Raw genomic sequence first — 10,380 nt, forward strand, 5'->3', positions numbered from 1 at the left:
ATAAAACAAAAATTTAGTCTTACTTCATGTTATCTTATTTATCAGTCTTGTTAATTAATGGTTAAAAATGAAATGGGGTTAAAGTCAGGACTAGCAATGAATTTATTACAGGTAGAGGGCAAAGTCCTTACCAAATGGTCCATGATGGAGAAATTCTCCCTATTTTGACAACTATTTAAACGTCACCAGGTTTATTAAGTATGCCACTTTTAACAAACCAAAGAAATAGATGGGTGGATCTAACTGTGCATGTTTCAAATGAGTAACTCTATATCGAAGAATTACACAAATAATCATTATTATACTTTCATGTTAAATACTAAACTTAAACACACAATACTAATATGTCATAAAATATGAAGTGAAATGTTTAATAAATGCATGTTTCTGCATTATCTAAACTGTAAATATTAATCTTGTGAGAATTAATTTGTTTCTGTTTCTAATGTCAAAGAAAGCGGCAAAAAGAGGAAAACAAGAAATGCATACGGTCTTTCTTTGATTAAACAGATATATTTTTATCCATATTTTTCAAATAATAGCTATATATTCGTGACATACAACAACAAAAAAATAAATCCCTACCTGTATGTGGGTCTCGACCCGTGGCCAAGCAAGCATATGATTATTGCCGCACTTCTGCATCCTAAAAATTCTTGGCGGATTCTTGATCTTTTGAAATCTTGGGCTTTCCATATAAATGCTGTCTTTTACACAGAATACGTTTTGAATGAAAAATAAGAGAAACCCATCTCATATTATATATCATGACTCTTTATTCAAACATGACTGTCTGCGACACAATGACAAAATAAAGTTAGTATAGGAAATATTTCATTTGCTAATTGCGGTTTAAGGCTTGCTTTTACTGTGCAAATCTCTTTGCTATATAAACAATACAGAATTTCACTATCACAATGATTACAAAAAAGAAAGTAAATTTGATAAATTTTGATTAAATTTGTACGTGAGTTTCAAAAGGTATTACATGTACTTATTTTGAACCGTTTCGATTTAACTGTTTCAGAAAAGAGCGCTGCAACAAATGCAGGAAGATTATTACGTTTTCTTCAACAATACCAAGTGACGCTGCGGGACTCAATACATGTAATTACCATGATTGTGCAAGATAATCAAGTGCAATAAATCCAAAATGTGAAATATTCTTTAATTAATCGTCATATTAAGAGATTAATGCAATATAAATCTTAGAATATTTCTTCCAATGATGCCATCAAATAGCAAATTTTTAAAATCTCTTATGAAGGTATGCTTTCAGTACGTGTATGTGTGTGCTTTTTCTAAGATATTTTTTGATGTAGTTTTTCTTTGTAAATTTTGATTTGGAAGCTGCTTGTCAGAAGTTTATAAGGAGTGATCTTTTTTCAGAATTCAAAGTAATAATAAAAAAATACTCAAGAATATAAGACACCATGTTTCAAATTCTTTCTTCATACACATGATATGTTTAAATTACGCCGAACATATCAAATGCTAAAATACATTGTAGTTTCTTAATACATTTATGCATAAGTATAAATGATGTGTCTAAGACCAATCTTATATTATAAACGTATAGCAAATTTCAATGATTTTAGTTAAAGAATTGTATTAAGTGTTTTAGCATTTTGTTTCTTCTTCAAGATCGTACATATACACATAGAAGTTTTGTCATGATCTTGCTACATTCCATATGTTATAATCCATATCCAAATCAATTATTCAGATTCAACTGTCAAAATTTCTATTAGGATATCGGCAAGAAATATTTTCATGCAATAATAACTTAAAGTTGATGAAAGAAAATGACAGTTATAAAATTGTCATCATCTTACACCGTATATCACTATATGACAATTCTCATCGTAAAAATTTAAGATTTTGTTTTATAAAAATGGAATTTTAGTAATTCATGAGCTATGATACGAGAAATATAGTTGATTTCCTACACCCTATATAATTCCTTTTTCACCATTCCCACTTTCAGTGATGATAAAATTATAGATCCGTCGACCGTAATCCACCAGATCGCGAACCGTCTACATACTCTTCGGAACTTGCAGTTGCCGATGTCCAGAATTTTTTTCCTTGTTTACCTGCCTTAGGTATGAGCGTATCAAAGGACCAGTCTCTAGAAAACGTGAATCTGAGGTAGGGAGAAACTAACAAAAATACAGGCATCCCCCCAAAAAAGAATTAGAATCTTATAATCGAAATCATGTCTCGGACTTACTGTATATATACCACTTAAATTATGCTGGATGACAGGTGATTTTCATCATGAAAAGTATATAATATTATTGTAAATACGATACAATTATGGACTCTTTCGATGGTGAATATGGTTTATTATTCATCAGAAAAATATCAATATTGACCGAGGCGAAGCCGAATAAAAAAAAAGATATTGTACAGCTGAAACTTGAGCACTCTTTGAATCTATATCATTGATCAATTAATTTTGAAACAATTCGATCTGCTGTATATACACATGTATATTAATCACAAGACATAAGATTCTCGAACATAAATGTAAATCTCATAAAAAAGATACTTGCAGTTTTATGTTATAAGTATAAACTGAAAAAGAAACATTTTATTTATTTATTTTCTAAAAAGCAACATATTTCCATTAATTAATGTTATCACTAACACACGAAGAGGCACTGTCACGTCACATGGTCTATCCCACTGTATTAAATGTTAGTGTCATATTTAAAATGAGAATAACTCAATTTTCCCTTAGAATGAGTAACACATTTAAAGTGTTTGGTTCATTTTGGTAAAACAATTATTTTATGCATACATAATCTACTGGTAGCAGATGATTTAAAATGATAAGAATCTTTGTATACATTTTAAAGTTAATTAATTAATATTTGTCTAGTAAATTAATATTTGAAATAAAACATTAATATAGCAATTAAGCAGAATGTTTACTTGAATTAAAATATCTAAGCAAAATGCTTACTTGAACAAAGAGGCTTTGTTGAAAAAATTACCTACCATTAAATGTTGACAAGTTTTGTCCAGATTGGCTGAGAAATTGAGAATTTAATTTAAGAGCTAAATAATTGTATTTTGTCTAGTTTTTAAATATGAGTAAAGCATGGAAAAAAGAAACATTTCTTAAATTTCTAAACAAGAGGGAATTCCAAAAATCCTGAAAATTGAGAAAATTAAACTCAATCAAATAATTGATATTTATTAATATTTGTCGATATATATAATGCTATGTGCCTCTAAGACCCTTGATTTTACTTTTGTAGAAGCATAAACCACAAATGGCAGTGCAAAAGAGATGGTCATTGCTTTGTGCCTGGGAAGATATGTATAAATCCTTTGTTGAAGTACTGGAATTTCAAACATGTATTGAAGAATTGTGCTGTCAGTGTTTTGTATGTTAGAGGACAACCACCCTTTGATTTCAAATGTGAAGTGAAGAATGTCCACCTTTATAATAAGGACTTTTCCTTTATATAAATATTCTTTGGTAAAAATTTATTTAATATCAGCTTATTGTGTTTTTCTTTTGAAAGAAAATGACTCTCATCAGCCAAGTATCTTAAATCATTTGACACTATTTTAGTGTTTTGGCGATGTGATATATTCGAGGTTTAAAATACATGCATCAACAGATACAGACTGTTTAGATTCTGCAGGATTATCATCATTACCTTCTCATATAAATATATAGGTTTAATCATCAAGTTCCAACGTTTGATTATTTTTACTAATGGTGTCAGATTAATTTGCTTCCTATTCCTTTTGCACCATGGTATTAGGTCCACAACAATGAGTTTTAGAATTAGCTATTTGTTATAACTTAAACTGAATTTCTATCTACGAAGTTGATAATGTGTCAATGTCAATGGAAGAACTTTTAATTCTGCAACAGTTGTGTTGATTATATTAGTTTGACCCTGTGTTTCATGATTGTATCATTACTTTCATTAGTGTAGCATTTATTTGTAAATCTGAAACCTGGATGCTGTATAAAACTTATGGTATTCAGATAATAATTTTGTTTATGCTTTCTATATTTGAAAATGCTTATGTCAATTATGAAATATTAAAAAAAAAATAAGATTCACTTTCTAAAAATTCATTCTCTTGTACTGTTTATTGGCTTACTACACTTCAAACTTGAGGACCAGAATAATGTTTTTAAAAGAACTATATGTCTTATTTGGCCTAGTTCGAGGGGTGATCAAAAAGTTCGCGAACTATCTCTATATTTACAAAACCACAGTTCAGATCAGAATGAAATTTGGTACACATATAGTCATACACATGTTCTATAAATAGAAGATGTTTAATAATGTTTTCCTCCGTGTTTGTGACGTCACAGTGGGAAAATGACGTCAATATGTAGGTGACTTGTTACAAAAAATGGTTGACTCAGTCGTACTCGAGCAACGAACGGCTGTCAAGATTAACGTATATCTCGGAAATTCCTTTGCAGCAGAATATGATAATTTGTACAAGGTTTATAAAGACAAAAGACTTACCAGAAGTTCAATCATTAATTGGATTGATTGTTTAAGTGAAGGCAGGGAGATGGTTAAAAATGATGTTTGTTCTGTTGCCCAGCGAAAGCAAGCCGGTAAAAAGATGTGTTCTTAGTTGATCAATTTGTTTCGAAAGATCGCCAAGTTACAATAAGAAAAATAGTTGAACAATATCTGAACAATAATATAATTATTAAATCCCTAAAATATCGTTTACTTTAGACTTTAAACATATGAGATATGAAAAAATAAGGCGCCCAAGCTTTTTCCACATTGGAAAAACGACGCTCCCGAGACAGAGGACTCGGGTTGTGATGGTCACAATGCTCATTCTGGGAAGGGATATCCTTATCCACACATCCTGTTGCCGAGATTTGGCCTTTTCTGACAGATGGTCTGTCCTTGTTATAAAAAATAACTTGCATGGTAAGAAATATAAGACTCGGAAAAACCTTTTAGCTTCTGTGAACAGACCGCTACGGGGCATGTCACGTGACCGCCTGAATCACGTGATTCATGCATGGGCAGAACAATGGCAGATGTGCATTAAAATCGGAGAGGACTGCTTTAAAAGATAATGAACACTGAAACCTCATTTTATTTCTTTTAAGGAAGTAATTCAATTAGTTCGCGAACTTTTTGATTACCCCTCTTAAATATGAAAAAATGTAATGTAAACCTATAGGGTTTGAGACAATTATTTTAATCAGAAAATAAACATACTAAACATACGTAATTCAAAACTAAACCGCGATATTATTGTCAAATTTACTTCATGGAAAGCAAGACACAATGTCATAAAAAGATGAAAACCGTTCACGAGTATAATCAGTCTCATAACACTTCCTTCTATATTTTCGAAGATCTGACAAAAACCGTTCCGCAATTTCATATCATGCAAGACAACTAAAAAAACAAAGAAATCAAAGATACGTGGACGGCAGATGGGAAAATCTTCATAAAATACCATGATGACTAAACAAAAATGTGTACAAGAATTGATGACCTTAAACCAGGTGCAGTATCCCAAACAAAAACATATGCCAGTGCGGCCATGGAAACAGTTGGACTTTCCTCATAGTGGCCACATTGACTGTAAATACCAAGGTGTCAGAGACCAGTCTGACTATACAAACTTATACACGGGTTAAAACTTACAATTTTATTCTATGAACACAAAAAACAATATATAAATATTGCTTAGATTAAACCTAAAGTAGATATTTATATGCTTACCACATGTATTTGTGTAACTCCAGATCCACGTGCATTTCGACTTTATGGAAAATCCCTAAAGTCACGTGATATTCCTCAAAAAAGGGAAAAATACAACTTATTTTTAGAATGCCAATACACATTTTTTATGCTGCGTTTTGTACTACGCACAGTACTTATACTATCATTTTATGACTTGGGAAAAACTTCCCCTTTATTGTTCTTGTATATATTCAATTATTCTTTTTCCAAACAAGTTGCACTTTTCTCTGTTGTATTCTAGTGTATATCTGCACTTTTCCTCCCATATGTTCTTTGTTTTCGTACCAGTGTAATTATTTTGCACTAAAAATGCTGAGTATAGTCTTATCAAATTATTATGGAATTCTTGTTACAAATTATATGTATATCTTCCAAGTTGGCGAAATACGGAAAAAAATGTTTACTGCTCCGGAAATTGTTGATCCTTTCAAATTCTATTTTTATTTTGAACATGTCAACATCCTGTGTGTACCCTGTGGTGAGACTCAGGTATTTTTTCTAATTATTCAATTGATAACTTATGGTACACATGATTAATTTTCTTTTATTTGTTAAAAACCAGAGTCTCCCGAATTATTTATATATTCCAGATTGTCTGTCACTTATATGTAATTATTCTGACTTGAGGTTCACATGGCTCAATGTTGAATCACATAGATCTGCATTTTTAAATGTGTTCAATAATTCTCATTGTTATATTTTAGTATTGGGTTTTTTTTTTTACTCATAATGGGTAATTTAGAAATAAACCCTGGACCAATACCAAATAATTTTGGAACTCGAAATTTAAGCGAAGTCCATAATAATGTATGTAGTTTACTTAACAAAATTGATGTGGTTTGTAATAAGTTGTCTGAATATGATATTATTGGTATTACTGAAACTCACCTTGATAATAATATAGCCAATGATGAAATCATGTTTCACGGTTTTCACCCTCCCATCAGAAAGGATCGCAATAGGTTTGGGGGTGGAATGCTGTTTCATATTTCCCTAGACTTGCATTTTATCATAAGAGAGGATCTCAATATTACTGACATTGAGCTTCTGTGGTGTGAAATACATATGCAAAATAATAAGAAAATTTTACTTGGTTTAATATATCGACCACCTAATTCAACTGTCTCCTACTTTGAGCGTCTTTCTGATTCACTAGATATAGTATCAAATGAGTCTATGCCAGTATTTCTTATGGGTGATTTTAACATTGATATGTTGAGCAGTGGAAACAATATTTTTAAACAATGTATGATACAAAAAAAAATATTAAACCTGATTAATGAACCAACAAATTTTACAACTACTCCTGGTACTTGTATAGATTTAGTTTTCACCAGTAATCATAGTATTGTAGATAATGTGTATGTAGCATCTCCATTCTGTAGTACACATTCACCTGTTAGTTTTGATATAAAATACAAAACTTTCAAACAATATGCTTATAAAAGCACCATAAGAAACTATGAGGATGTTAAATTCAAAAATATTGAAAATGATCTTAGCAAAGTCAATTGGGACTCGATCCACAGTCTTTAATTCCTCAAATATAAATGAAATATATGATAATTTCTTACACACTATGATGCTTGGATAAACATATACCTAAAAAGGTAGTCACAATTAGGCCACGAGATAAACCATTCATGAATAATAGTATACGTCTAAGAATAAGGCAACGAAACCGTATACATAAAAAAGCAAAACATAAAGATTGCCCAAACCTATGGTGTCGTTTCAGAGAATTGCGAAATGAGGTAATTTCTATTGTTAGAAATGCCAAAGAAAAGCATAAGAACAAACTTACATCTCAAATACTTAATAAAGATATTCCACCAGGTAAATGGTGGCGAATTACAAAATCAATCGCAAAATTTTCAAATAAACATAAACCTATGCCTCCCTTAAAATCAAATGGTCAAATTTTACTTCATCCATTAGAAAAGGCAGAAGCATTAAATAATTTTTATTCAAATGTTTCTAGCTTTGATGAAAGTAAAACTTTGCCTGAGCATGGTCCAGGTCCTCCCTTAGTAACCATTGAAAACATATTTGTCACTGAACAAGATGTGGCTGATCAATTGAATAATTTAAATGTAAGCAAACCCCTGGTCCAGATGGTATAACACCAAATATTCTTAAACAATTATCCTCCTCCATCTGTAAACCACCAGTAAAACTTTTTAATAAGTCGTTTGGATTAAAACGTTTACCAAATGTATGGAAGCAAGCTAATATTACCCCAGTTTTTAAGGGTAAAGGTAAGCCTGACTTAGTTAATAACTATAGGCCAATTTCACTAACTAGTACTATTTGCAAGATTATGGAAAAAATTATTTTTAAATATTTGTACAATTTTATATTAGAAAACAATATCTTAACAAAATACCAGTCAGGATTCCAACCAAATGACTCAACTATCAACCAATTAGTGGAAATTTATAATACGATTATATCAAACCTAGATAAAGGTAAAGAAGTAAGATTTGTCTTCGGTGATATTTCAAAAGCTTTTGATAAAGTTTGGCATAAAGGTCTACTTTTTAAATTAGAATCTTATGGTATTCAAGGTACACTATTAAAATAGATTGTAAATTATTTAGATGTTAGAGTTCAAAGAGTGGCCTTAAATGGGTTCTATTCAAATTTTAAACCTATATCTGCAGGTGTTCCTCAGGGTTCTGTTCTAGGTCCTTTTTTATTCCTCCTGTATATTAATGACATAACTGATAATCTAGTTAATAATACAAGGTTATTTGCAGATGATACATCACTGTTTATAGTTGTAGATAATGATGTTAATGCAGCAGCAATATCACTTATGTCTGACTTAGATAAAATTAATAAATGGGCTTCAACATGGGCTGTGGATTTTAACCCAACCAAAACCTGTAATTTAAATTTTTCAAGAAGTTCAAGTGACCATCCCCCAGTCCATTTTGGGTTTAATGGTAGTATTATTAATGAATCTAGAACACACTGTCATCTTGGACTCCTTTTCCAAAATGATGCCAAATGGTCATCTCATATAAATATTTATATGAAAAGCTTGTTCTCGGCTAAATCTTTTAAGAATGTTGAAACATTTGTTAGATAGGAGTGCATTGATAAAAGTCTATTTTGCTTTTATTCGACCCATTTTAGAATATGGTAGCATTGTCTGGGATAATTGCTCACAAGAACTTTCAAATCTTTTAGAAAATATTCAAGTAGAAGCAGCCCAAATAATAACAGGACTTAGGAAAAATTCATCCAGAAATGCTCTGTATTTAGAATTAGGTTGGGAACCACTAAATAATAGAAGGGAAAGACAAAAACTCTTGTTATTTTATAAAATTGTGTATGGTATAGCCCCTCTCTATTTGCAAGAAATGGTCCTACCTTTTATGCCACCAAATCATGGTTACAATCTTAGAAATATTGGTAATTTTAATTTTGTCATACCTCAAGCAAGGACAGTGTCATATTTCAACAGTTTTCTGCCTTCTACTGTACAATTATGGAACAATTTACCATTAGAAACAAAATGTATTGAATCTTATTCAAGTTTCAAGAATATCTTAAAGAAACCTACTATAGATAGAATAAAGGATGTCAAGATCTTTTTAAATTATGGTAATCGCAAGGAAAACATTATACATTGTCAACTACGTAATGAATCTAGTAATCTAAATGCTCACCTGTATAATCAGTATTTAAGTGAAATGGCATCTTGTACTAAGTGCGGATATCTGAACGAGGATAACTATCATTTTTTCTTAGAATGCCCTGCCTATAATAATCAGAGAATGATACTTTTTGACAATCTTCAGAGTATGATAGAATTAGAAACCCTCTCTCCTGATCAAATTTTGAATACTTTGCTATTTGGTGATAGACAATTACCTGATAAAACTAATTGTTCAATTTTGAAGCAGTCCAACTGTACATCAAGTTTTCAAAGCAATTTTGATATTATTTCTTATTTAAGTTTTAATATTAATTTCCTAATATTTTTTATATTTATACTTATTTCAAATCTCAGCATTTCCATGTACATGTACATATATTGTAATTTTTTTTCTTGGATATTTGTCTTTTGCACTCTCATTCTTTTTTTTTCTAATTATTATACAGTGTTTTTGCTTGTTCCAGATGTGTTTATTTATTATTATTAATATTATTTTCTTCGTTTTTTTTCCTTACATATTTGTCTTTTGCACTTTATTTGTTTGCTTATTCTATTTTGTTGTTTGTTTGCTCTCTTTTATTTTTTCATTATATTGTATAGTGAGTATACATGCTAAGTAATAACTCTTGTGAATTTAACAATTTATCTCTCCTTTTATCCCATTTCTAGTTAACAAAAGAAATTAATGTAACTTAGTATGAATTATTTCATCATGATTGTAAAACATTGTCAATTCTTAACATCTGTAATCCTGACCTTTTTGGAGAGGACTTATATAGGCCATGCCTGATGTCCAATCCAATTATGTAAACTGACTTTACATAATAAAATACTGATTAAATTAAACATACTAAACTAACGGAACATTGCTAAAGTTATCTTAACATTATATTAACTTTTGCACAATACTAGGACGTTGGACTAAAGCTTATTAAGGTTTATGTT

This window comes from Saccostrea echinata, unplaced genomic scaffold (genome assembly GCF_033153115.1).
Source record: "Saccostrea echinata isolate AGI-Se365-2 ecotype Australia unplaced genomic scaffold, CSIRO_AGI_Sech_v1 ptg000039l, whole genome shotgun sequence".
Classification (NCBI taxonomy): Eukaryota; Metazoa; Mollusca; class Bivalvia; order Ostreida; family Ostreidae; genus Saccostrea; species Saccostrea echinata.